The sequence below is a fragment of the Carettochelys insculpta genome, chromosome 7, assembly GCF_033958435.1.
Source record: "Carettochelys insculpta isolate YL-2023 chromosome 7, ASM3395843v1, whole genome shotgun sequence".
Classification (NCBI taxonomy): domain Eukaryota; kingdom Metazoa; phylum Chordata; order Testudines; family Carettochelyidae; genus Carettochelys; species Carettochelys insculpta.
The window spans coordinates 46,224,197-46,251,873 of NC_134143.1; the positions used below are offsets into that span (position 1 = coordinate 46,224,197).

At 42.7% G+C, this 27,677-nt stretch overlaps 1 long non-coding RNA gene across 1 annotated transcript in view; it reads right to left on the reverse strand.

Annotated features, from left to right (window-relative positions):
- LOC142015934 (uncharacterized) overlaps positions 1-27,677 on the reverse strand; it is a 129,419-nt gene that overhangs the window by 47,916 nt on the left and 53,826 nt on the right. The window contains exon 2 of the long non-coding RNA XR_012646245.1: positions 9,294-9,441. This is a non-coding gene — a long non-coding RNA (uncharacterized LOC142015934). The remainder of the gene's footprint in view (positions 1-9,293; positions 9,442-27,677) is intronic.

Consider the following 27,677-nt stretch of genomic DNA (forward strand, 5'->3'; position numbering starts at 1 on the left):
ATCACAGTAAATTCATCTTAGTAAGCTGAAGTTAATTCAGTTGATGATGATGTAAGTCACAATCAAGCCCAAGATGTTTGGATAATGCTTTGAACAGCTTGTTTCTTTAGAGTAGTTGACATATTTGGTACACAAGCAGTCCATTGATGAGCTTACATTTTATGTGCTGAGATGCAATGTGAGCACCCTTTGATCTTAGCTTTGAATCCCAATGAATTTCCCATGCCCCCCATATATGCCCTTGCAGTGTTTTAGAAAATAAGGATGGACATATTGGGTCAGATCAATGGTCCATCTAGCTCAGTATCCTGTCTCCTGGGAGTGGGCTGGTGCCATACTCTTCACTGGGAATTAACAAAACAGGGCAATTATTGAGTGATCCATCTGTTCATCCAGTCCTAGCTTCTGGCAATCAGAGGTTTAGGGACAGCCAGACTATGGGCTTGCTTTCCAGGCCAGGCTGGCTAATAGCTGTTGATCTATCCCATCTCCATTAACTTACCGAATTCTTTTTTCTTTGAGCCATATTATAGTTTTGGCCATCACAGCCCAGCTTGGGAACCAGTTTCACAGGTTGACTGTGCACTGCGTGACATAAGACTTGTTTTAAACCTGCTGCCTATTAATTTTATTGAATGAGCCCTGCTTCTTGTGTGACACAAAGGGGTAAATAACACTTCTTTATTCACCTTTTCCACAGATATACCTTTATCCTATTCCCTCTGAACTGCGTCTCTTCACATGGAATTTGTTCCTTACCCATTTTCATTTTTGTTCCCTCCTTTGTACATTTTCCAATCCTAAGCTGTACATTTTTGAAATGAGGTGACCAGAACTCTACACAATATTCAAGATGTGGACATACCATTGATTTATACAGTGAAATCTGACTGCTACTGCACATTGTGGATAGCTGTCTGAGACTATCTATTCAAAGACTCCAAAATCTCTTTCTTGAGTGTTAACAGCTGATTTAGGGACCATCATTTTAGTGGACATCTGGATGAGGTTTACATATCTTGGATGTTTCTAATGTTTCTAAGTCTTGTAACACTTCCCTACTTAATTTTCTACAATTAAAGTATTCAAAATTTGTCTAAATTTATAAACATTTAACTGAAAAATGATGAAGGGGATTGTACAGATCAAGGTGCATTGGAGAAACAGTCTGAGTTAAATATGATGAAATTCAGTAAGAACAAATGTAAAATACTTCATTTACGAAGGAAAAATTGATTTCACATAACAAGTGGGAAATGAGTACTGAGGAAAGGGATCTAGGGTCAAAATGGACCACAACAGTGTGTAACCCTTCTGCAAATGGCAGATGACCACAAAAAGGGCCAGGTTCAGTCCCTAGGGGATTCCCTTAATAATGCAACCAAACGAGCTTGAGCCCCAGTCTCAGTAACCGGAAACAATCTCACCCTACCTGCTGGCTGCCTGTAAAGGCAGTTCTCTAGCAAGCACAGAGTCTGAGGTAGAAACAGCTTGTTTAATGGCAGTAGCCTAACATAAATTTCAACAGCGACACGTGCAGTATTCCTAAGCAAAGGAAAGGAAAACCCCATTAAGCAAGGCACTGTCCCCAGAGTCTGCTGAGCCGAGTCCCTTGCTCAGAACTCTTTATCCACACACCCCACTTACAGAGTGTACCTCTGCCTCAACTCACCACTCACAGTGTGGTCTAATATGTACCAATCCATAGTTCACCAGTACATCAGCATGGAGACTCTTGCCACACTGGGGCAAGATCCCCCATCAGCCAGCTGCCCCTGCCAGTTGCTTGACTGCTGCTCTCTCTGGCAGCCCTTGCTGGCTGCTTGCCTGCTGTTCTCACCAGCCACCTCTGCTGGCCACTTGCCTATTGCCCTACTGGCCATTTGCCTGCTGATCTCCACAAGCTGCCCTGCCAGCTGCTTGCCTACTGTTCTCTGCTGGCCACCCCTACTGGCCACTTTCCTGCTGCTCTCCACCAGCCACCCTGACTGCTGCTTTAGGGGTTTGACTTTAGGAAAAATGCTGTGATTTCAGGTCTCAGTGGCTTCAGCTGTAGGCCTAGCCTCAAAGAATCTCGGTATCCACTAGGATGAATTCTCAGAAAATAACTACAGACCCCAGCATTGATCTGGGCTTTAGTTCTATCTTTAAACAGTGGGGGGAAGGACTAGTCAAACCAGACTTATGACTGCAGGGCCAGAAGGCTCCCAGCTACTCCAACTACTTCCCACTCACTGCTTCTACTCCACTGTGCTCTGCTGAGGGGAGTGCTGTGTGATCCACATCTTACACGGTGATGATGACTGCCCTGTAGCCCCCACAATAGTTTTAAGCATTGGTGATATTTCACAATTCCGACACTGGGTGATAACATCATTTGTGACTTTACAAAAAGTTGTTTACAATAGGTGAGACACCACTGCTTCATCTGCTACACAGCAGGTCTTGCAAACAATGCAACTGTTTTCATAGACCCACCCTGAAACATCTTCCCACTTCCATGTAAATGATCTGTAAAGAATACATTCCTCAAATGCCTTCAGGTTAGGCTTCCACTTTCCTTACAAGTAAACACCATTACAAATTATATATATAATACAACACATCCCGGAATTATAGCATTCAAGCATGTTTTAAGCAGGGCACAAGAAGTAAGTGTTCCGCTCTACTCTGCACTGATCAGGCATCAACTAGACTATTTTGTTCAGTTTTGGGCACCACATTTCAGGAAAGTCCAAAGAAGAGCAACAGAAATGATTAAAAGTCTAGAAAACAACATAACAGTGTTCAAGTACCTAGAAGGCTGTTATAAGGAGGGGGAAGAAAAAATATTCTCCTTAACCTCTGAGAAGACAGTCAATGTGTGCATAGGGTCCGACCTGCAGTGCTCCATAGGGTGTATGCCAGCTGTAGTGCAGTGAGTCAGATACTACTTGAGGGTGTTCCCAAGGCAATGGCAGGGTGTTCCTCCCACTGACTGGCTATTGCAAAAGCGAGTGCTCAGGCCTGATTCACCCTACACCAGTTTCTCACATAAAGTTTTAGCTTTGCAGACAACTTGTGCTTTTAGGCCATGATTCCTCTCAGCCTCATCCAACAGGGCATCCAACAGAGCAATAACATTTTGTTTTCCAGGGAACTCGATTTGGTGAATCTCTTCCCCCAACAGTTTGCATTTTGGTCTAGTCTGAATTCACTCAGTGCATAGTAGGACTCTCTTGAGGATTTAAACTCTTGCTCATCCATTCTAGGTTAAGGGATGCCTTGCACTTAATGTGAGACAAGGGGATGGCATCATGCCTAGAAACATACTTTCTAAATCAGTAACTTTTTCCTCAAGATCTTTCATTTTGTATGGCATAACGTTGAGCTATCAGGAGAGCCCTGTACTGGGTCCAATCCACTATGCAGTAAGTCAGTACTTACTTGACACCTCTAGGGAGTTTAGTCTTTCAAGTTTCTGGAAGTTATTGGAATATTGACCAGTCAGGAAGGGTCTCTGCTCATCCTTAGAATAAAGGGGTTTTAACAATGACAATTGTTAAACAATTGACTTAGATTGTTGGGACTGTGAGGAAAGAATAAGACTCGATAGAGGAATTCCAACTTCAATCCCGGATTCAGACCACAGACTCTGCTGGGGTCAGGGGGCAAGAAGTGGCTCTGGGCTCTGGTTGCTGATGTTTTCCCAGCTGGGGCAGTGGGGAGCAGCAGTGGCCTGGGCAGCCTGCCCGGAGGCTTCCTGCCACTGCTCTGATTGGCTGGAATTCAAGCCAATCAGAGCAGTGGAGGACAGTGCAAGGGAGAGGGGACACAGAGCCATGTGCCATGGGGCTCCTGAGCCCCCTCTCATCCAAATCCCCACTCCAACCCACTTCTTGCACCCTCCCTCCCAGACCCTGCACCCCACATTCTGACTTTCTCCCATGCAGTCTCCCCACAACCACCTCCTGTACCCCCTCCCACCAAGGCTCCCCACCCACACTGCTTCTACCCTCACCCTCCTAGACCCTTCTCCCCAACCCTGACACCTCTCTTCCAGACTCCACACCCCATATCCTCCTACAGCCTTCTTCTCACCTAGACCCACACCTGCTGCTATAGCCCCTCCTACCCCCTTCTTCTATGCCCCCCTTCTGCACAGGTCTCCCCACCCTCTCCTACACCTCCCTATCACTCAGATCCCCTTTCCACAGCCTGCTCCTGCATGCCATTCTGGCCCAGATCACCCACTCTGAGCCCACTCCTGCACCCTCCATCCCACCCAGACCCCCCCAACTCCCATCCAGTTCCCTCCCTCCTGCCCAGACACCATAGCCCTAGCCCTCATGCAGTTGGGGACCACATCAGTGCAGTAGTTTTCTCTCACTTTTGCAGCCTCCAACTGATTTGTCTACAGGTCAGAGGTCTCCTACCTGAAAAAGGTTCCCTACCCCTGCATTAGTCCATGTACTTGGAGAAAACAAGTCCAGGCATGCCTAGTGAGCACTGCTGAGCCCCCAGGCAAGTTTGAGCAATTCCTGGACAATGGCTATTGATACTTGTTTGATATCCCTCTCAGGTGTTACTTATTTTCCTGCTGTTGTCTCTGGGGAGCTAATATCTGACTGATTTCCCAACTTACAGCATAACTTCTTATTCACTAAAAATACATATATTTAGCTAGAAGAGTGGCTTCAGCAGTTCATAATCTTTCTCCTCCTGATACCGTACCTGGCATGCTTTATATGCAAAATCACACTTACACATAAATGAGGGAAATGGAGGTTACAGGGCGCTCCCTCAAGGGACAAAACTTCACTGTATGAACTTCATATAAGAAGGGAATCAGAGCGGCTCCTCAACAGCTCAGTGATTCATGAATTGTTTCTCTGGGTTTAAGTTCTTCTGGAAGCATTTTTGGTTGCTGGAACATGCAGAGTCAGGCAGAACTTTTCATGCATTAAAACATCCACAAGTCAAACGACTCACAAGATATATCTAATTAAAAAATAACAATAAAAAAACTTCCCGATCCTGGAGCCCTTACTCACCTGTTTATTTTGTCCTTAGGCTTGTCTACACTTGCAATGCTACAGGAACAGAACAGCACTGCAGCAGCAGGTCAGCATAGACACTATGTACGCCAATGGAAGAGGTTTGCTTGTTGGTAAAGTATGCTGCTCAGGGCTGTAGATTTTCACATCCTAAGCAACATGATGGGGCCAGTTTAATTTTCTAGTGCAGAACAGCCATTAGTTGGGAAAAACGGATGGACTTAAGATGGAAAGGCGCTAAAGAACTAAATGAAGACCTGAGATTACACGAATAGGTTTAAAAGAAGAGCGGCAGAGAGGTAGCTGTGTTAGTCCATATTCCAACAAAACAAAACAGCAGAAATGTAACACTTTAACAAAATGATTTATTTGGTGATGAACTTTCGTGGGACAGATGGAAATGAGACTGATCTGAAGAAGTGGGTCTGTCCCATGAAAGCTCATCACCGAATAAATCATTTTGTTAGTTTTTAAAGTGCTACATTTCCACTATTTTGTTTTGTATGTTTAAAAGAGTTAGTTTTATGGGAGCAGGTTTTTGGATGGAGCAAACTGGCTAGCTCTACTGAAGTCCAAGCATTCTTCATGAGTCTGACTTGGTTGGCATGTCGTAATGATGGAGCAGCTACCAGTCGGTTTCCCTGTGTATGCTATTCAAAGTTTTCTTGTAGTTGATGTACTCCAATGTCAAATCATTCCTACTGTATGGAGCAGAAACTTGAGACTGTCAAAAAATCCAGACTTTATGAATAACTGCCCCCATAAAATTCTCCAATCCACTGGCCATCAGCAGCTAAGATCTGTTACAAATGACTCACCAACTTCCTACTGAAGGAGAAATCAGGAAGAGAACATGGCAATGGATTGGACATACCCTTATAAAACCAACCACCAACATCAGAAGACAAGCCTTAAGATGGAACCCACAATGAAAAAGGAAAAGAGGGCACTCAAGAAACACCTGCCATAGAGGCCTAAAACCAGACACTAAAGAGATGGGATACACCTGGTCAGAACTGGAAAAGACCACCCAGGACAGGGGATACTGGAAAATGGTTGTCAATGGCCTATGCTCCAAGATGTAGGAGTGTTTATTATTACTACTACTGAAGTCCATGGAAGACGCTAGACTTCCACTGAGCATTGGAGGTAATTGAGCTATGCTGGTTTTCCCTAAATAAAGATCTAACCAACTGTGTTTTGAAAAGGTGGATAATTTTGGTCTAGGGAAGAGGAACAAAGCAGTCCAGATCACAGGTGCTGTTATTTGTTTGCCTGAAAGGTGATGCTCATAGGTCAAGAGGGATAAACAAACTCCCTTGTTCCAGGAAGCAGCACAGTATAGTAGCAACTGCAAAGTACCTTCTTCATATTCTTCTCTATATACTGATTAGGAAAGGTCTGTGTGTGGCAAGGTGGAGTTATTGTAGCAATCAAAATGTCAGTGATCCCCTGTCCTCCCAGCACACAGCAGTGTATGCAGAACACTTACTCATATCACCCAGATGTGAAATTCAGATCTCTTATGTCTTACTTTCTCCCTGAGTAGTGCCATCGGCTGTCCAAGCAGATGGCAAACATAAGGGCACAAGCTGGTTTTGCTCTGTAGAAGACCAGTGACATGAATTAACAAGAGTTTGCCCTGGCAGGAAGGGAAGGCCTGGTTGATCACATTCTCAATTAACTGCATAGCATTCAAAGATGAGGGAGGATGAGGTGTTCATCTCATTTGCATACTTGCTGTTCAACTCAGCTTGTTTCAGATGTTACTGGAAATTTTAAAAAAGAGAGAGAGAAAGAAATAAACAGATTTGTGGAGGTTATATAGCAAATGACCTGTTCCCCTGCCTATGTTCCATATGCTCACATGCTTTGTTTCATAATTACATCAGAGATTAATCAGCAAGGGGCACATACCTGTTAAGAGTATTGGACAACTTTGTTTTGCCATTTTAAAATTCTCTTTGAAGAAATACTTTGCAGGCAAATTAAGGGCACAAATCCACAAGATGTTGACTGTCCCTGGGGGAAGAGGTAGGTCAGCACCCCGTAAGAACAGAACCTCATTTTGATTTTCTCTTAGACACTGAATGGCATAACAATGTAACACAATATAATGGACTTACACTTAGACATTTACATGGCTTGCAAGGCTGCCCACTTAAAGTTTCAGTAAATTGTAAAATAAGGTTTGAACCTTTACTTTTTCAGATCACGATGTTTGCAAAGAATTAACATTGTTGCTGCATAAATCTAATTCAACACTCAGATGGCTTGCTTGGCTTGCACTGAGATCATACAATACTATTTGTGAGCTAAGGCAACTTTAGCTGGTCATGAGTTATCTTCAGGAATTGCCTATCCTAACAGTTGCTCCAGTCTTGTATGCTTCACTATTAATCAGTAACCTCCGCACTGTGTATTTTATGTTGCATACCCTGAGCACAGTCAGAAAGCAGAATGATGTGACGACAATACACACCCGGCCCCAGTTTTGAAAGCGTCCTCAACCCCACCTACACATTCAGACCTCTGCTTTTGGTGCACATCTTTTTGGACCAGAGGGGGTGACAGTTGTCCTGTGCTTCTGGTCAAAATGAGGGGAGGGTCTCAGTGCTGCACTCCTGAAAGGGGCAGAGCCTTGTACAGAAGGGGCAGAGCTGGGGGCAGCAAGCCCTCAGCACTGTCTGAAGTGTACCACATGGCACCCCTTCCCCGCAGCCAGCCAGGAGCACTGCCCACCACACCAGTGGCCATTTCAATGGTCTGGGGCTCAGGCTGCGTCTGCTGCCACAAAAGGCAGCCAGGAGCCCAAAGCCCTTTTGAATCACCAAGCCCTGAGGCAATTGCCCCCCCTTTCACGCCCTCCCCCCGCCACATTGGTGGGCCTGTTTCTGGCCTATCTAAGCTCAGCTCTGTATGTGAAAACAACACGTACATATGCACACTGATCTTGCTACTCTGAATATTTTGACGACCAACATGTACATCTCCAGAGTCAGCAACATGAAATATTAAGATCACAGATTGAAAGGCCTCTTTGATAATCTGCCTTGAGAAAGTTCTGTTTTCTAAAGTCACTCATTCTGTGAAAAGTTAATGACCAAACAGGTGGAATGCTTCTTAATGCCTAAACACAAGCAGCAGCTGCGGCTGGTCTGAAGGTACATTCAGTGTGCAGGAAAATAGCTTTGTTTGACCAAGCATGACGGAGGAAGTCTTAGGGTTTGTTTACACTACTGACACTACAGTTGTATCTGTAAACTAATCTGAATTTTAGGTGCAGACCAGTCCTTACTCTGGCTTTTCACAAGTTTTTCTACCTTCAATATACAAAACCAAAAATCAATGTTCCCTCTCTGCTGAGATAGGTACAACTGGATCAGTCGATGTTGTACCTAATGCTAATTAACATAAGATACATTTTCTTTAGCAAACGCCTTTCAAAACCAGTTTCATTTCCTCACACTACCCCCTTGGAAAACCAGGGATGGATTGATGTTATTTTCAGGTGCTAATTAGAGAAAGATTTAAGCACAAACATGTCAAACCCAGGAAGCCATCATGGTTGCCAAAGCAGTAATGAACCCTGTCAGTCAGAATCAAGTTCAAGGCCAGATACCAAGGCAATGTCTTCTTGAGGCTTTTTTCCCTTACAGTTTCCCACTATTGCAGCAGGGATAAGTGACATAAATGATGAAAACACCTGCTTCAGGTCTATTAGAATCATAGAATCCTAGGGCTGGAAAAGAACCTCAGAGGTCATCGAGTCCAGCCCCAGCTCCCTATTCTAGTGCTTCCACAGGTACAGAAATACTCATAGGTAATAATGAGTAAAACATAATTGCTAGTACACATGAAGCCAGTACAGAGCTGCCAAAGTAAGATAAGACACTGAGAACTAAAATGGTGCCAGTGCAGCTTATGATTAATGTCCTGAGGAGTACAGTTTAAATGGTCTTCCTTAGCTAACTCAAGGAAGTCTTGTGCCTTCTTGGACTTTTTGATTCCATTTATGCAAGCCCAGACTTGTTTGTTGATGTTTGAGAGTACACAAGGTAGGTTAGATTACACCAAATGGCTCCCGGTGTTTCTGTGAGACCTCGGCCTGTGTGTATACCCACAGAAAAGCATAAGACTAAGTTATTTTTTGTGAACAGCCTCACTATCATATGCATACTTGTAATCAGAAATGTGCTTTTAGGAAGGAATGGGTGCAAAAGCTGTAAGCCACTAGGATTCTGATTAGTTACATACCTTCTTCAAGTTACCTCCAAACTTTTTGCATCTGCTAGAGACAGGTAAGTAAAGGCTTCCTTCTTCTCAGCTATCCAGTAGTTCCTGGCAGGATGCAGACATCATGAGGACAGTGTTTCTTGAAATAATTTGTCATTTCTGATTGAACCTAGATAGTGAGAGACATGGGAGAGTGAAAAACAAAGGGATAAAACCGTATTCTAACCTCTTTAGGGCTCAGAATAGTTTTGGATTTCAATATAGGGAGCATATCCTGTCTGAACCCTTTAAAAAAATTAAAACGCCACTCATAGGTTACAAACACAAGAAAGCCACAAAATGTAGTGTGCCTGTGTTTGCTATGGTGACATTTTAACAAGGAAATCCTCTTCACTCTGTGGTGCAGGAAGCAGGCCTCCTGCAGAGTAGGCAAATGCAGTGAATACAGACAGAGAATATTTCACAACAGGAATATGTTTTTATTTCTCTTTAAGGGTTCATGAGCCTGGAGCTGATGCCCAGGGCTGAATGAGACACTTACCAGAGCAATTCATCCTGCATGGAGTAGAATTATAAAGAGTTGTTGTGCCTGAATGCATTAGCTGTGTAATGAATTTTACTGAAGCGTTATTAACATGCAGGCTAATCCCAATTCTGACCACATCATTGTCTACTTCACGTGTTTGGGCTTGGAGGAAAAGCTCAGCATCTCAGAAGTTCAGCTACAGATCTTGCCATTAATAATATGGACTTTTGGTTTGGTTTTGTTTTGTTTTGTTTTTTCCTTTCTCTAAGACTATGTGATTTGTTTGCATAACTGGAAATATGGCACCAGTCTTTGTTACTGAAGTTATTAGCTATTTTCCTTATAAAGCAGCAATGTGTAAATCCTGAGGTGTGCCTAATAAGCTTGGCAGCAGTAAGCTTATCAATGCTGCAGCTCTCCACAATTACCTTTTTCTTTGTGCTATCTGCAATACAGTTGTAGCCAAGTCAGTCCCAGTATGTTAGAGAGACAAGGTGAGTGAGGTAATATATTTTATTGGACCAGCTGTTGACTTTCCCATCTTCACTCCCATCTTTTAAACACATACTTAACACAATGTTTCTCCTGTGCAGTAAAATGTCCTACACAGCCACTTCTGCATTCACTTAGTAAATATTAACACGAACAAGCCAATGATTTACAAAAGGCGGCTGCAAGGCTCCTTTAGAGTGTAAGAATTTAGGGTTGATATATGGAGCAGAAAACTGGTTCATCTAGGACCAGATTCAGAGCTCACCTAAATGGTGTAAATAAGATGCTATTCCACTAAGTCCATGGATTTATCAGTGTTCAAGCAGTAGAAGCAATATTTGGCCCCTTGTTTGATGTCCTTTTTTTTTGACAATGGCCAGTGCCAGATGTCTTAAAAGAACATTTGAGTGCGTCACAGAGTACTTAACAGGGCATTACGATGGCACAGAACAGATTTCTTCCTGAACATTCTAGGGAATCAGCATGTGCCTTGAAACACAAGTGTGTTGGTAGCAGTGATCTTTATGATTTTAGCTAATATAACTGCAGTTGCTATTCTTTTCCTACAAATGCTTAATTCTGTTTTCGTAAACTACTAAGCCAAGTGTAAGCCATTCAAACACAACCATAAACCTCCATTTGTTTTGCTATGTACTAGCCTGCTAGTATGCCTTAGAGGGCACCGTGGAAGGAGCCAATATTAAATTCCCAGGAAACAATCATCTTCTCACACAGTTACTTTCATAGTTCTGACTTATGAATAGCACCGATCATACTGTACATTGCAAATAAACCACTATATATATATATATATATGCATCCCTTTTTCTGTTGTGAATCATTGCCACATCAATGCTGTAGTTACTATTCATAAAAATGTGTTAAATAAGGTGACAAACAATTTTAACACCACAGGTTGCTCATGAACTGTTAGTTTACACTATTTGCTGTTTATTGTCACTGGTGTATGAGCAGTCACCTAAGTGTTGAGAATATGGCAGTATTTCTGGACTAGTGAATAAAACAGTGGGCATTAGCAGACTAAGTTATATTCCCTGAGAATTCACCAATCTGCTTGGACAAACCACTTCACTTTCTGTGCCTCAGTTTCCTAATATTTACTATTTGTTGTAAGGCACTTTGAGATCTACAGATGAAAAAAAAAAACTACATAAGAGCTGTGTATTCTTCTTGTCTGCTGTGCTGTGCAAATGTAATTTTGAACCTCTGACTAACCCCTGATGAATAATGAATGAAGATGGACGGACAATGGAATTTTCCTCCTTGGGGAAATTAAATCATTTTGACATTTTTTTCCTCTCAGATAATGAGGGAAAGATGAAATACTAAAAGTTCCAAAAAATTTCCGTGCAGAAATGTCTAAACAAAGAATTTTTACATTTTGTAACAGAATAAAATACAAAATTGTGATTTGGAACAAAATGTTTCATTTCAAAATGTTGTTTTTTAGAATACAAACATTTAATAAGCACAATATTTTCCAGTTTCTTCCTCAGGAAACTACAATCCATTGGTGACCTTCCTGAATACACCATCCTGGCCACCATGGATGTAGAGGCCCTTTACACCAATATCCCACATGAAGATGGACTCCAAGTTGTGAGGAACATTACTCCTGATGAGACCGAGACACAAATGGTGATGCAGCTTTGTGACTTTGTCCTTACCCACAACTATTTCAGATTTGGGGACAAATTATACCTTCAAATCAGAGGCACTGCTATGGGCACCCGCATGGCCCCACAGTATGCCAACACTTTTATGGCTGACTTGGAACAACGCTTTGTCAGTTCTCATCCCCTAGCGCCCCTCCTCCACCTGTGCTACATTGATGACATCTTCATCATCATGGGAAGGAGGCTCTTGAAGAGTTCCACTGTGATTTCAACAGTTTCCACTCCACCATCAACCTTAGCCTGGACCAGTCCATGCAAGAAATTCACTTCCTGGACACTACTGTGCAGATAAGCAATGGTCATATAAATACCACCCTATACTGAAAACCCACAGACCGCTATGCTTATCTACAGCTTCCATACAGGGCATACTACATGATCCACTGTTTACAGCCAGGCACTAAGGTACAACCGTATTTGCTCTGATCCATCAGACAGAGACAAACATCTACAAGACCGTTACCAAGCTTTCTTCAAACTACAATACCCACCTAAGGAAGTGAGGAAACAGATTGATAGAGCCAGATGGGTACCCAGAAGCCACCTGCTACAAGACAGGCCTCACAAGGAAAACAAGAGAACACCACTGACCATCACATACAGCTCCCACCTAAGGCCTCTCTAGTGCATCATCAGTGATCTGCAACCCATCCTGAACAATGATCTTTCACTCTCACAGACTTTGAGAGGCAGGCCTGTCCTCGCCCATAGACAGCCTGCCAACCTTAAACAAATCCTCACCAGCCACTACAAATCACAAACCAGTGACTCTAGGCCTGGAACCAGCCCCTGCAACAGTCCTCGCTGCCAGCTCCACTCACATATCTACACCAGTGACATCGTCACAGGCCTTAACACCAACTATGCCATCAGGGGCTTCTTTACCTGCACATCTGCTAATATAATATATGCCATCATGTGCCAGCAATGCCCCACTGCAATTTACAAAACTGGACAGTCTCTCCATAAAAGAATAAATGGACACAAATCAGACATCAGGAATGGTAATGTACAGAAGCCTGTGGGGGAACACTTCAATCTCCCTGGACACTCAGTGGCAGATTTAAGGGTGACAGTTCTGAAACAAAAAAATTTCAAAAATCAAATGGAGAGAGAAATCTCTGAGCTGCAATTTATTTGCAAATTTGACTACATTAACGATGGATTAAACAGAGACTGGGAGTGGCTCGCAGCTTACAAAGGCAGTTTCTCTGCTCTGGGTGCTAATATCTCCCCATTAGACTCTGACAAAGGTTTATACCCCCTGTCTGATCTGAGGTTTTTTTTCCTCTTTTGGTAAGTGCTGTTGATACTGGGCCATTTCCATCTTGCTGAATAGACTTTGTCAGCTCTGGTCCTCCCTCTTACTGGGACCCCACTCTTTAAATACCCCTCTGAAACCACCCCCCCACTCATGCATCTGATGAAGCGGGTCTTTGCCCACGAAAGCTTATGCTCCAAAATATCTGTTAGGCTATAAGGTGCCACAAGTCTTCTTGTTGTTCAGAAAACAGATACTCTGCTTTAATCACAAATATCCTGTTTGCATATGCAGAAAGGCCATTTCTTACATATTTTGTAAACAAAAATCCATTGGAAGAAGTTAATTATATGAATTTATGAAGGTCAACAAACCAAAAACTATTTGGAATTGAAAGGGATGATCACAAATACGGTTTGTGCCATATCTGATCCTCTCTTATTGTGAACTTGATCTGAATTGATCATGAACACCTGAAACTGGTGTTTCCTAAACACTGATGCCCTCCTTTACTTCATTAGCAGACTTTCAAATTCTCTGTCTCATCTTCCCAGCAAAAAGGGGGTGCTAAAAGGTTGTGATAAGATCCCTCTATAAAAGCCTCTTCTATCCTGCAGCTCTTTCTGGGTTAAAGGGCTAAATAATGAAGTGGAGGGTGGGACTATGATCTCTGTGAAATAGGTATTGTGTAGTTGAAGGAGAGGATTTTATTATATTCACAATCCAGTAACAAATCCAGAATAATGCACCTTCCACACAGTGAATCAAAAAGTTCCCAAAAGGGAGGACCTGAACCAAAACCCTTTAGTCAAAGACCCCAAATTTAGGAGAGAGTCCACATGTAGTCAGTTTAGGCCTGCAAGGTAGGTGCCTTTACATTTTGGAAACCTTTACTCACCTTCACAAGCAAAACACATGAAATTATGTGGACTCCAGCAGCTGTTGCTTCACACCGGAAACATGGGAGTGCTGTTTGCCTAACACTTCTAAGTATTTGGTGCTTTGTAAGCAGTGAAAAGGTTTTCACAAAACATGTAATGGTGAGTATCAGAGGGGTAGCTGTGTTAGTCTGGATCTGTAGAGCAACGAAGGGTCCTGTGGCACCTTATAGACTAACAGAAAAGTTTAGAGCATGAGCTTTTGTGAGTTAACTCACTTCTTCAGATGCGGCATCAGGCATCTGATGAAGTGAGTCTGTGCTCACGAAAGCTCATGCTCAAAACTTTTCTGTTAGTCTATAAGGTGCCACAGGACCCTTCGTTGCTGTTACAGATCCAGACTAACACGGCTACCCCTCCGATACCTGAAACACCCAGTGTTTACACAGAACTTATAACTGTGCCTCTCCAAATGAAATTAATATCCTCCAAAATACAAGCCCTGGTTGTAGAGTTTTTATAGCAGTACTAGAGGAGTATTGGCTGCCACATGAAAATATCCCCGGCGCCGGGTGATAGGATACTAGACAAGGAGAGAGCCAAGTTACTACAGAGAAATCTTTCCCAGGTGTATGGCAGTTGGGTGTTGTGTGCTCAGGTTCTAACTGACTGTCATGTTGTAGGGTCAGGAAGGAATCTTCCCACAGGCCAGAGACCCTGGGGTGGGGTTATGCCTTCCTCTGACGCGGGGTCACTTGTAGATTTAAACTAAAGTAAATTGTAGATTCTCTATAACTTGAAATTTTTCAGTAACGCAGCCAGAAGTTATTGGTCTTTTACGAAAGTGATTAGGCAAGCTGCTGTGGCCTGCAATGTGCAGGAGGTCTAACTAGATCCATGGTGTCAACACACTAGCCACCAGCCACATGTGATTATTTAGCCAGTTGAGTGTGACTAGTTGGCTTGAACAATAAACATCCTTTCACAATAACGTGGCTAGGTCACTCTAGCAGTAACCACTATAGTGGCTACTGCTTCCGAAATTGGTTGGACACCACGGACTAGATGATCATTATGGTCCTTTCTGGCCTTAAAGTTGATGAATTTATGAGGTGAGTTTATAGATGAACAAGCAGCAATACATATACTGGAATGCCCAGTGGATTGGTAGATGGGTACGCCATCTTTAAGGGCCCTGGTTCCAAATACTGTGAGGGCACAGTTACTCTTTTCTCCTCGTTTTCCTGTTTATTTTATTATTTCTCTTTTTTTTCTTTTTAACTTTCTCATAGGGTATTCTTTCTACTCTACTCACCCGATGCACCATTGGATCTCTCCTTCTCCAGGCTCATGAGTACAACCTCTGCTAACATGTAGAGCAGGGTGAAAAAAAGAGAAAGAATGCAACCAGCTTTAGGGCGATTATATAAGTGACTTGGGACCAGGCTGTACCACTCTTACACGTGTGAAAACTCCATTGAAGAAGGAGGTGCTCATGTGAATCGGTGATACAGAAGCGGATCTTGCATTAGATAGAACAAGAGAGTCAGTGTCAACAAGTGTAAATAAGTTAGTCTGGGAGTTACGCTATTGTGGAAAACTCATTTAGCCAGGGTGTGGACACAGAAAGAGGTAAAACACTGAGTCGCGTTAACAGTGAAACAAGACATCAGAGCATAGACAAGCTATTGCCTTGAAGTCAGGGCTGGATAGGAAAGCAAAGATGAAGCAGGCTTTGAAAATAGGAGTTATAAGGGAAACTGGGCATATTCAAAGGCTGGCAGAACTGCTGGGCCCCTGGCAAGGTGTGGAAGCATGGCTCTCTGCTCCTGGAAGAGGTAGAGCCTCGTGCAGAAGAGGCAGGGCCAGGGGCAGACATTTCCTTAGCCCTTGAATGTGCTCCGCAGAGCTCTGGTAGAAATTTAAAGTACCTGGTGATAGTAGTGGTGCTTGCAGCCAGATGCCCTGGACCCTTTTGAACTGCTGGGGCAGTTGCTTTGCTTGCCTCCCCACCTCCCCCCGCCCATCAGCAGGCCTGGGCATATTCTCATTGGTAGAAAGGCAGCTTTGAGGCTGAAATTTTCAAAATCTGAATTTGTTATGCTCATTTAGCTCTTTCAGCCAACAAACTAAAGTCCTTTAAAACAAATAATGAAACTCTACTCCCGCCTGGGAAAGTAAAAAATATATTGCCTCTGTGCCAGAGTTACAGATGGACAGATTCACAGCCACAAAGAGACTTGCTCAAGGTCACTGAAAGTGTTGGGTGAACCTTGATCTTGCTATGTCATGTCAGCATTGTCAGTGCCAACTCTGCCCACATTTCTGGTTTAACAGACAAGCAGCAGGAGGGAGCTGGCTGTATGGAGGAGTGATTGGTTACTCCTTTGCCCCTCTCAGGCCAATCATTCAGCTCAGGGTGCTCAAGCCAGGCATTCAGGTTGAGGGAGAAAACTAGGACAAATAGATGGTCATAGATCCTGATTCGCATCCGAGTTGAGAGAGGGGAAGTGGCAATTCAGTTTCAGCCTTGTGTTGCCCTCCAACAATTGTGCTGATACCCTTCAACAAAGCGAGGGCAGTGAAGACATAACATCCCTCCTATTTCGAACGTTGAAGCAAGCGGAACAACGATGCAGTCTTAATATACCCTAGCATCCCAGTGATGTACAAAGGTAAACGTGTTGAGTGTTCAGCACAGCTGTTGTTTAACAGGCAAAAGGTTTTTAAACAAAACACAAAGGTTTGACTGGGCTGTAACAAAAAAAATAACAAAAACAAACAAAAGTCAACCCCTCACTATTAGGCCATTCCCACCTGCCTAGAAGTGGCCTACTTTTAAAGAGATTTTTTTATTATCTGACTTTCTTGATGCTGAGCACCCAGAGCTCGTACTGGAGTCAATGGGGGTTACAGAAGTTTAGAGCCCTTTTAAATCAGGCCATTAAGTTCCTTGTTGCCCTGAGGTGCCCTGCTCTATTGCCTGAGGGGTGTCTGCTGGATCCAAGGTAAGCCCTCTGCACCTTGTCACAGTACTTCCCAGCATTTATCAGCTTGGCTCTGAATTGTTCAAACAGCAATGCTGAAGTTATCAGCAGAAAACAGAGCACTGCCATTATGCTCCTAGGTCCCCATTGTGCAATCTAGCTTTGGACAAGCAGAGGCCTGTCTTATCCCCACCCAGCTAGTTTTTAACTGGCACAGCAAGTTGTTTAAAGTTCTCTTCTACATGAGCTCATCTGCTCTCCTGAGTAAGTAATATGGTATGAATGTCTGATTTTGCTTTTCTTCTTAAATTGCCTCATTACAAAAATGTTACAGGAAAAAGATCCCTGAACAGCCCACCAACAAAATTCTGGTTAACTTGCAGTGCGGGTCAGAGCAAATCTTACGTTAGTGACTTCATTCAAATGGGGATTTTTCAGTTATACATTTGTCAGCTGGTTTTGTAATCACATGGTTGGCTCTAAATCATCAGTTTTGTTCTTTCTGAAGCAGAACAACAGGCTTTCCAATCACTAGGTCCCAGTTCAGCCTTTGTACAGCTCTGGAGGAGGGGGTGAAAAGTCATCCTGGCTTTGTTCCGGTCTTTGGGATGCCAGATGCCAGGCCAGTCTGCAGTGTGATGTAAAGTAATCTCACGACTGCTCCATCCTGTGCTAGCAGCTCACAGCCCTTGCTGGCCATTCCAGCATCTGGGGACCACTGGGACACAGGAATGGCCCAACCACTGTCCCTTTTGTGCTAGTCATGCCCCTGCACAGAACAGAAAGGGGGATGGTGTAAGAGTCACTGGAGCAGCTCTACACAAGAAGAATTCCTCAGGAGCCATTTTTAGTGGGTTATCAGATGCTTTTCAGCTTCAGAGTGGAACCTGTTGCTCAGTTTTTAAACATGATAGTGTCAGCCTGGTAGAGGAGTAACTTGTTACAGAGGTTCCTTGGTCATTTCAAGTATAACACTGACAGACCTGGGTTGCCAGTCCCAGGGATAGAACCTGCAAGCATAGGGTCTAAAGCCCTGCACTCTACCACATGAGTGAAAGGCCAGCTAGCTCTTAGCCAAGCCTGTAGAGAAGAGACTTCACTCACCCCAGATGATGTCTCAGTGCCTCTGGGTACTACACAAGGAAAGAACAAAATGTACCATGAACAAGGGCTTCTATCTACAGATCATGAGGCTGTAAGTAGTCAGGTAAGATTTTAAAGACTGAAATGCTAAGCAGGAAGAAGTCACTCACCTGAAGATAACACATGCACAGATTTCAGGCTGTTCCTAGGCACATGGAGAGCAATGGGGGTAGATACCAGTCACTTTCAGTTTGCAAAGTCGGAAATATCCACAAAACTTTACAACTTGTGAATCTGCAAAACAGCACAATTGCCGTTCTACCAGTAAGCACAATTTTTTTGCATTATGTAATGGTGAACTCCTACCCCCATGATATGCTATTATATTTACGTGTACCAGAGGTGAGGGGTAACAATTTTCACAGATAAGATGATTTGTAAAATTGAGAAGCATTTTTTTTTGTGTTTATGGGGGTGGGCATGGAACAGAAGTCAAGAAATGTAAGGTGCTTCTGAACAACACCAAAAGCCATTTTCTTGGAAACTCTCTGAACAATAAATAGTAGTTTGTACTAGAAACACTGTTTAAAAACAAAGCCATACACAGTCTTCAACTCTGGAAACATTTGCTCTGCATGTTTAGGTCAAATGATAGTCTCAAAATGTGTAGCACACTCCATATACATATGTGCTTATCAGAAAGTCCCAGAAAGAGAGCATTCCAGTAATATATCATTGTGGTCTCCAAGGCAAGGCATACATATATCTGTCATCCATAACTTAACATGTGAGCATTATGGTGACTGCTGTCTTTCTTGAACTTGAACAGGGCTCACATTTTCACCTTCTGCAGTTCCAGAACCACCTCTCAAGTGACTAGTTCCAGAACCACCTCTGAAGTGACTAAATTATTTCAGACACTGTTATTATGGGTACCCTACAAATATCAGTAGGAGACAAAGATATCTCAGAGACTTGTCAGAGGTTTGGCTCATGGAACACCCCAACTTCGTATTTATTTATGTCATACTTGAACCTTTTAGGTCTTCAGAGGTGGGCTGGAGGCTTCACATGAATAGGTTTCCTTTTCACATTTTGGTCCACTTTGTTCAATCTTGGCTGTCACTAAGTAACTGAGGTAAGTTTGTAAATGAAAATAATTACAGGAAAAATTAACTGAACTGTCTTAAACCTCAATAAAGTTTCAGATTTGTGCCAAGCTTTGAGTCAGTGAGAGTTTCAGCTGAATAGGCTTGTTCTTTCCTGATTGTTTCACCCAAAGAAGATCGTTTCAGTCATCAGATTGTATGCAGAAGAAGTTCAGATTCCTATGTACACAGAGACTACAAGATAAAGAGTAGTAGCGCAGTGTAGGAAAATTTAGTAGATTCTTTCAGTGGACAATTGATACATCTTTAATTGAGCAGAATACCAAGCTTCCTCAGGGATAAATTCTCCACAAATTACTATAAAAAAGAATGAAAACAAACGTAAAATAATAGTAATGCTAAAAATAACAGGATTTGAAATTGAATTTAAGGTAATCTTAAACATAAAATAACTTTAAAAACAACAAATAGGAAATAATAGCCACAACCTTAAAAAAATTAGGTGAACTTGCAACTGGAATCTTTATTATACCTTGCATTCTTGGGTGCATCCAAAAGCTCTGAGCCATCTAATCTACCCAGACAACTTAATAGGACTGAGTTTCTGCAGAAAGGTATTGAGGGGAAGATTCAAATCTAAGCATCAGCTTCATATAATAATCCACAAACATAGAAACAACGGATGAAAGTCTGAAAAACTACATCAAAAAGGAAAAGTTTGAGGCCCACACAGAGCCCCCTAAGCAACTTGGTAACCCGGGAGCAACTGAAAATAGTAATTAGCAACCATGGTGCATTTATATGTAAGAACATTGCAATGGAGGTTATACAGCAAAGCATTTTCTGCCTCAGATCACTCAGCTATTTTCCTTGCAGATTTCAAGCTTGACAAATCTCTCCACGACACTAAATTGTAAACATTTCTTTGAATTAAAAGTAGACTCTAGCAAAACAGGCACTTATACTGCAGAATGTAGAATCTGGCCAAGTGTCCAAATAGGCTAAATTCAACATCAGCTTATATTCTTGTCAAAAGGGGGATACTCATAAGGCATAGATGAGAAAACTAGCACCCCCTGGTTTGAACTGGTTTCCATTATATACAGGATTTTCAGTTGGGTTCAACAGCTGTTAGCATCCCCATTATGAAAATTTTTCCAGTAACCCTGTCATAAGGGACTTGTATAGTACCAGTCCTTTTTTTGTGCTGGTACTTTCCAGTACTGAGTAGTGGCACCTTGGCAGCCCCAGCCATGGGATTGACTGGGGTGAGGTGGGGAGTGGGGTGGGGGAGAGCCAGCTGAGTACAGTCCCCCCCCTTTTTTTTTTTTTGAAGTTGAAGCTAGACCGAGATCAGCAAACTTGCTGAGGTGGAGTACTGAAATTTGACCTTTAATCCTCTGTGTATGGTCCGAGTGCCAGGGATACCTTTTAAAGTCACTAACAGTCCATTTACAACGGCTTCATTAAATAAATGAAGATGCGGAACTTTACTGTGTAAGTGGTGGTTAGTAGTATTAGCTGGTCTTTTGTTAATCCACAGGTGGCCTGGCTTTGAGCAAGCTCCTGGCTGCATGAGGGGGAGGGTCAGGGCTGAGCTCTCACCTTGTCTGCCAATGAAAATCAGCTCATGTTCCATTCATGACACCTTTGCCAGGGATTACTGACCCCTGAGGTAGACAATTCAGATTAGATATAAGGCATATATTTTAGTGGAGTCTCCATCACTGCTAATTTTTAAATCAATACCAGTTCTCTGTGCATGCTGTAATTCAAACAGAAATTATTTTGGGGAAGCTCCATAAACCATGTCATACAGGAAGTCAGACTACATGATAACAGGGCTCTCTTTGGCCTTAGAAGATGTGACTGTGACAAGAATATGCAGACTTTTTATGTGCAGCTCAATTCACTTATAAGTATGTCTGCAAGCCAATTTTATTACCTGTCACAAGGTAAACTTAACATAGTCATTAAGTAATCAAGTGTTTTTCCTGCAGGAAATATTATTCTATGGAGGGTGTCCTGGATGTATCATAATTAGCTGTTTTCTGGGTTGGGAAGCACTGTCTTTGGAGCCAAATGCAATGACTTTGTGTGACTCAGCAGGAAATGCTACTCATTTACTGAATGGTGTCATTCACCTTTGTCTTACAGCAATACTTCTGATATGTTTCAGAGCCACCACCCAACTTGGCCCATGTACATTCCTCAAATAGGTAAACTCTGTTGCTACGCCTTCAAGCAACCCTACTGAATGAATGTTGAGGCAGAAGAATTTTGAATGATACATCATTCAAATATATAGGCAGGTCATTGTGAATCATCAGCTAGTCTGATTTTTTTTAGGTACTTTAACACATATATTACAAAAAGGCCCATTTTTCCATTTAGAACAAAATCATGATGAAATATCCATCCTTACAGTGTAAGCGTCACTGCTGCCAGGCAATCACTCAAATATTCATTAAAAAATTAAAGAACTACTGACAAGACTTATCAGCTTCCAGAGGCATTAATTAACAGTCTTAAACAAGAAATTTAAATTATGCTTTTCAGATTAGAAAACCATTTGTGATTTTTAATGGAAACAAAGTGTACAGTAAAAAAAATTCAGACAAATGGTAGACATATAAACCAACTAATCACCCAGCAATCAGCCAAAAAATAACACCTGACAGCCCTGGTACAGAAGCTGCATGTACAGTCAGGGCCATGAAATAAACAACCAGGTGGATATTAATGAGCTTTTGGGAGTGGAGGTTTAAACATTTTTTAAAAATCATTATGAAACCTTGACTTGAACATACTGTATATTTAAAATGTCTTTACATTTGTAGGAAACATTAGAATAATTACAGCTTATCTGTGAAAATCATCACATTATTCACTCTGCTTTTATGTTATTGCTGTTTCCCCACATCACTTATTTATATTGCATAATCTTAAGCTTGTTATGACACAATGAAAGCTACAGAACTGTCTAGAACTATAAAATAGAAAAACAATGATTTTGAACAGTTGATGTTGGAAATAATTGGACCGATATCAGTTGTGGACTAATTAGCAATGCCCATGAGCTTCACCCGCCATACCCATAATTGTCCTCCATGATAAACTACAGAGATCTGTTAAAGACTTCTGTAGCATGGAATAAGGTGGTACAATTTCCATCCACAGGTGTTTTCTTTGCTTCCTCTCATACTCCCCCAGATTCTCAATTTTTAAGCTTCTTTTGGACTTCCTGGGGGGTACATAAAATACCTTAGGATTGCCTGCCTATAAAACCCTGAGAGGCCTATCTTTTCTTGTCACCACCTTTGAAGTACTGCCTCTACCAGGAAGTCCTTTGAGAAGCAATGTTCTGAAATTGAGCAACTTGGTACGTGGATTTCCTGACTGGAGCTGTGTCTACACGTGCACGCTACTTCGAAGTAGCGGCACTAACTTCGAAATAGCGCCCGTCGCGGCTACACGCGTCGGGCGCTATTTCGAAGTTAACTTCGACGTTAGGCGGCGAGACGTCGAAGTCGCTAACCTCATGAGGGGATCGGATTAGCGCCCTACTTCGACGTTCAACGTCGAAGTAGGGACCGTGTAGACGATCCGCGTCCCACAACGTCGAAATTGCCGGGTCCTCCATGGTGGCTATCAGATGGGGGGTTGAGAGATGCTCTCTCTCCAGCCCCTGCGGGGCTCTATGGTCACCGTGGGCAGCAGCCCTTAACCCAGGGCTTCTGGCTGCTGCTGCGGCAGCTGGGGATCCATGCTGCATGCACAGGGTCTGCAACCAGTTGTCAGCTCTGTGTATCTTGTGTTGTTTAGTGCAACTGTGTCTGGGAGGGGCCCTTTAAGGGAGCGGCTTGCTGTTGAGTCCGCCCTGTGACCCTGTCTGCAGCTGTGCCTGGCACCCTTATTTCGATGTGTGCTACTTTGGCGTGTAGACGTACCCTCGCTGCGCCTATTTCGATGTGGTGCCGCGCAACGTCGAAGTTGAACATCGACGTTGCCAGCCCTGGAGGACGTGTAGACGTTATTCATCGAAATAGCCTATTTCGATGTTGCTACATCGAAATAAGCTATTTCGATGTTGGCTTCACGTGTAGATGTAGCCTGGGAGTTGTTTAAGGGCTGATGTTTTGACAAATAAGGCTGTTCAACGGGGCCGTGTGCTCTTGCTTGAAAACCTAAATTGTGCACCCCAAGACCTCTTGAGAGAGGAGAATCCATGCTCTATGTCCTCTTCTTTCCTGAGCAGCTGATCAAACGGTTGCTGGCAAGGAAATTCATGTAGGGCTGCCTACCCCCCAGCTCTGCAATAGTAGCAGCAGGGAGCTGGCATGTCAGCATTCAAGATTGGGAACTCTGCCACTGAGTTCCCAGCAGTTATGTCTTCCACTCAGTCATTATTCATTTTGTTTTGATGGGATGAAGGAAATGAATATTTCATTCTTCTGCTGTCCTAGTAGTTCTTTCTCTGCCCCAACTCTGAGACTAAGGAAAGTCACAAGTAGGGCTGGTCAAAATTTTTTCTATCAAAGTTCTTTTTCAGTAGAAAATGGGGTTTTTAGCAAAACTAACATTTTTCTCAGTATTTGATTTCTATAGAAATGTTTGATTTTTTGGGAAAAAAAATTACCCCCTGAAAAACTTTTGATTGAAATCCACTGTACCAGGTCCTGGGAGCTGTCATTCACATGCCTCACTTTTCCTCTACAGGCCAGGTTCCACAGCTGGATTGCACTTCCAAAATGCACAGTGGAAATGGGACTTCCATGACAAATTGCAGTTATTCAGCCAGACGGAAGACTGTGCAGCATCATGGGAGATGCAACCTAGCATGGCTCACAGAGTAAAGTAGAGGAGCACAGACGCATCCTAACTAAAACTCCTGTAGGGCATTGCGGCAGTTCCAAATCTGAATGTTTGATTTTTGACTGAAAAGTGAAAAAAAAATTCTCAGGGAGGGAAAAAAAATGTGAAATGTGACAAGCTCTCATTATAAGGGCTCTTTCCATTCTCTTCTCTACCCTTGAAGGGTGGGCGGATGAGGATTTGCCCTTCTCCACACACACACCCTCAACTCTGCACGCATGTCTAGGGTGAAAGGAATTGGCCAGATTCCCCTCCTAAACCATGTTGCCTCTTTGGGGGAGGCAAATAAAAAAGCCACCACAGGAGAGAAAGTAGGAGGGTGTGGAGAGTACAGGAATTCTCTTTCTCCCCCTGGTCCCTCAGCTGCAGATTGGAACAGAGAATTTTTTTTTATATTTGTAGGTATCTATGTGAATAACTCTAGGCATTAATTTACTGTACCCCTCAGTATTACAGAAAGGATGGTCTGTGGGAAAAGGAATGAAGCCACACATTAACAGGCTAATTATTACTGCTTCTCATAAACAAATCAAATTGCTACTACTGGTTGAACCTCTCTACTCCAGATCTCTCTCGTCTAACAATATCTGTAATGCAGCATGATTTTAGTTAGCTGGAGGACCATTTATCATGGGTGTAGCCACATTTCCCTTGGTTCCATAAAGTGTGTTTTCAGCCATCAGTCCTGGCTCTCAGTATTTCATGCTGTTATTTAACTGTAATTTACTCCTAAATTCCTTCTCAGAGCCCAGTAAGCAATGGAAATGTTGGTAATACTGCTAGATAATCATTACCTCCCCTGATCTGGCAAATCCTCCCATTTGGCGCAGTCAGGTTCCAAGCATGCTGGACTAGAGAGGTTCAACCTGTACTATATGCCAAAGCAATGAGAGGTGTTTGCCCTCTGCATTTTCCTCTGTGAATTTTTTCACCAGCAGGCTCTCTGTAAAAAAACTGCCAGGCAAAGAAGCAGCAAGTAATCTGGATTTGTTTCCTTGACAGGGAAGAATGTAGCCCAGTTTATTTCTGATCTAAACAAAGAAGAGAATGGTGTGACCAGAAAGGAAAAGGGTGTCTTGCTCCATGTTTGGGAACTTCTCTTGCTTTAATTCTCACTGGAAACAAAAACACGTGTGAAGAGAACTTTTATACAGAATCAGGAATAACATGAGCTCTTCTAAATGAGAGCTTCCGTGCGTCGGTTAAGTCAGGGTTAGTCTAACTTTGTTGTACTAAAAATGACATCGTATCTTGTGATTCCAGATGGCAGAGCTCTGAAAACAGTAGTGTTGCAGTTTGATCTGTGCAGGAGTTTTGAATCAACTGCTGTTTTCTTTGTTTCTCTGGTTACTAAGCCCAGAGGTGAAAGGAAGCCATTGCACCCCAGTGCAGGGACTCTAGCAAGAGCAAGCTGGCCACTTGGGGCGCTCGACTGCAGCTGCTCTCAACAGGACTTCTGCAGCTTCCTGCAGGCTGCGGTACGAAGGGGAAAGATGCTGGCTGGGGGCATGCCCCCACAATCAGGGGCTGCCACAGCTCTAGGGCCTCCCCCACCCCTTCAGGAGCCCTTTAGGGAGGATGTGGGGGCTGCAGCCATGCATACCCAGGACACTGCTTCTCATCTTCCCCTTCCCCTGTTAGGGAATGAGGGGAAAGTGCTCATTGGTGTCTTTGATGACTATCTCAATACGTACCAAAACTAAAATGATCAGTCTCCTCAGACAAATATGTCTAGACCTGTAATTTTAAACCTTCAGCATTAAATAAGGTTTTTAAATATCTTTTTTAAATATCTGGAGGCACCACTCCGCTCACAAATCCCTCTCTCAAGCCCATTTCCTGAAGACCACTCTCTCTTGAAGTGGAAGTGACAGAGATACAAACTCTTTTTACAAGCTCTGATTCATTTCAGAGCTGAATCTGTTGGCCACTGCCTCCATGTTTCCACTCGTTACATTTCCAGCAAGGACCATGCCCTGCAGTGCTGCATAATTATAATTCTTTCATATTTATATTTCAGTAGTGTAATCAGGCTTGGGACTTGACTGTGCTATGCAAATATATACAGCGTCTCTTTCCTAAGGATCTTACAGCCTAAGAAAACTAATGACTTCTGAAGAGCGACAAAACAAAACAGCAGAAATGTACCACTTTAAAAACTAAGAAAATGATTTATTTGGCGATGAGCTTCGCGGAACAGACCCACTTCATCAGATTGGGAAGTGGATCTGTCCCAAGAACACTCATCATTCAATAAATCATTTTCTTAGTCTTTAAAGTGCTACATTTCTGCCGTTTTGTTTTGTTGGAGCGCAAGCTAACACAGCTACCTCTCTGTTACTACTTCTGAAGAGTGAGAGAGAGCTACTATCAAGTCTTTGCATCTATATAATAAGTCTTATTTTCATAAATAACAAGCAGTCCTTTAGAACCTTTAATATTAGGGTTGATCCTGTTTTAGGCAGGGGATGGACTAGATGACCTCCTAAGGTCCCTTCCAGCTTTAGGATTCTAGGATTCTATGATTAACAAATTTATTAGGTAATGAGCTTTTCTGGCTAAAACTCATTTCTTCAGATTATAATGAAGAATAACCTGAATGAAGTATAATCTGAAGAAGCTGGTCTTACCCACAAAAGCTCATTACCTAATTAATTTGTTAGTCTTTAAGGTGCTATAGGACAGCTGATTGTTTGTGAAACTACAGCCTAACACAACTACCCCACTGAGACCATCATTTTTATGACAATCTTATAAACAGATAAAGTGCTGTTGCATGAGCTATGCTCCTCTTCTCCTTAAGTCATCCTGGAGGAGAGTACAGTGGCCTTATGGATTTTAACTAACTAGGAAAATTGGTTACCATGGTTTCCAAAGGCAACAGGGTGGAAGTGGTATTTTCAGGCCCACTGGAACCAAATTAATATATTATGCTCAAAGCTCCAGATGACATTACAACCTACTGAAATAAGAATTCCCAGTGTATTGATTTAGTGTTGCAGGGAGCTATACAACAAAGTCAAAGCACATGGTTGTGAAGCCAGTGATTTTTCCAGCAAATGCAGCAAATGGAAATGCATAAAGGAACCACAAGGGAGTAGCTATTACATGAAGGAATGATTTCTCTGCCTGAAAGGAAAGGCAGTAATAGCATCCCATAATGTCTCTCCTAAAGCATAATTCAATAATTAATATTTGCTTTTCACCATTTGTATGGTATAAGGGCAACTGAAAATGGGGATCCCAGAGCAGGGGTCTCCCTGAAGGAAAGCACACATTTTGTTAAAACTATCATATAATAAATGACTAGCTAGAGGATTCCTTTACTTTTTGAGTTACCTAATCCCTGGGAGCCATTTCCATGTGAGGGTCTAAGGGAGTTGAAAAAAGTCTTCTGAGTAGAAATACGTTTACTGGGTCTGACTTCTTGTGCCTGGTCTGAACTGGGGAAAACAGCAAAGGTAGAAATAATAATTAAAAAAATCCCTTGTGAACAG